The sequence below is a fragment of the Myotis brandtii genome, unplaced genomic scaffold (genome assembly GCF_000412655.1).
Source record: "Myotis brandtii unplaced genomic scaffold, ASM41265v1 scaffold265, whole genome shotgun sequence".
NCBI classification, from domain to species: Eukaryota; Metazoa; Chordata; class Mammalia; order Chiroptera; family Vespertilionidae; genus Myotis; species Myotis brandtii.
Window position 1 is genome coordinate 1546850 of NW_005360086.1, and position 1502 is coordinate 1548351.

General features: G+C 65.5%; 1 protein-coding gene across 1 annotated transcript in view; it reads left to right on the plus strand.

The window, feature by feature from the left end:
- The first annotated feature begins 288 nt into the window (after positions 1 to 288).
- Positions 289 to 1502, plus strand: part of EPN3 (epsin 3) — a 10042-nt gene continuing 8828 nt past the window's right edge. Inside the window, exon 1 of the mRNA XM_014541141.1 lies at positions 289 to 807. The gene's annotated coding sequence lies outside the window, so the exon portion shown is untranslated. The remainder of the gene's footprint in view (positions 808 to 1502) is intronic.

The following is a 1502-nucleotide window of genomic DNA, read 5'->3' on the forward strand; positions in this document are numbered from 1 at the left end:
TGCCAATGGAGCAGAGGTGGGACTGGGAGGCTGAGGGGGTGGCCACAGTCTCCCACCCGCGTGGTTTTGCATTCGGTGCTTCTGCTAAGGAAGGACCCCGTGGGCCTCGCGCCTCCTTCCGTTGAGGCAGAGGAGGAGGTTTAGAGAGAGCAGAGCACTTCCTGTTGTCGAGGCAGAGTAGGGGCTGTGCCTGGAGTCCTGATGCCCCTGCCAGGATGGCCAAGAGGGCCAGCTGGGAGCCCACAGCGGGCATTAAGGTCCTTTTGGGGAGTGGGGGGGGGGTTGGAGCCCCCTGGCCGTCTCCCGTTGAGGAGGCAGGGGAAGGGTTAACTCGCTGCAGGGTGGGAGTGGGCCACCAGCACAGGCTCTCAAGCAGCACCTCCCCACCCTCCCCTCCGGGGCACTGGCAGCAGGCAAACCTCCCACCCACCTCGGAAGGTGCGGTGCGGCTGCCTGGCCAGCAGGAAGGGGTTAACACGCCTGCGCTGCCTCCTGTGTCCTGTTACTGCTGAGGCAGACCTGCCCGGCCAGCTGAGCAACTTTCCTTCCGAGTGCTGCCTGCCGGCAGGGCATCCAGGAGACCAGCGGACAAGAGGCAGAGCTGCAGCCCATTCTGGGGACCCTGCCGTGCCCTTCCGAGGGGTCCGGGCCTCCTGGGAGAGGGTGGGTCTCCGGGACAAGGGTCGGTGGTGGATGGCTCTGGGGACGCTCCTGAAGCTGTGCCGTCCCCCTGCCGTGCAGGTTGGAGGGTCATTGCAGAGGCTGCTTGTGGTCCCGGGGCAGGGACCGAGGGAGCCTGCACCAGAGGTAAGCTGGCCCCTCCCTGGCAGCGGCGGTGCCCGAATGGAAGGTTTGGGGCTTAGTCTCCCTCCCAGGTTGTGGGGAAAGGGGCGAGGAGGGCAGGGCGGCGGGGTGGGCCTCCAGTGGCTCTCCTGCCTGCAGCCCCTCCCTCCCTGCTGCCCCCAGGAAGAAGGACTGGGGGCTTGCTCGCCATCCTGGGACTAGCATCTTTGGTGGCCTCCCCCATAGATTCCTGCTCCTCTCTACCAACCCCTTCTCCTCAGCCCCGATGCACCTTTAGGCTCAGGGCATCCCCTACCCAACTCCAGTGCCCCCAGTACCTATGCTTAGAGCCAGAGGGCACCACCCTGTCCCTCCAGCAGCAAGCGTTAGGGCACTGCCACTCCCCCCACTGTGCCTGCTGGACCCGATGGGGGCAGGGGCCAGAGTCTGCCTTAGCAGACAGAGGATGGGAGGGGGTGTGCACTGGTGGGGCACCCACAGACACTGGAAAAACTCTAGACATCTGGGTTCCTTCCAGCTCCCGGAACCCTCACTCTGGGGATGCCACCTGCTCCTCAGTCCTGACAGGTCCCCCAGCCCTCTGGGCCCTGGGAACAGCAGCCCCCTCCCCGCTATAACATTCCCCTTGGGACCCTAATATAGGTCAGAGCTGACACCTGCCCCCTTCCCCAAGCTGGTCCCACCCCCTGCTGGCCCTG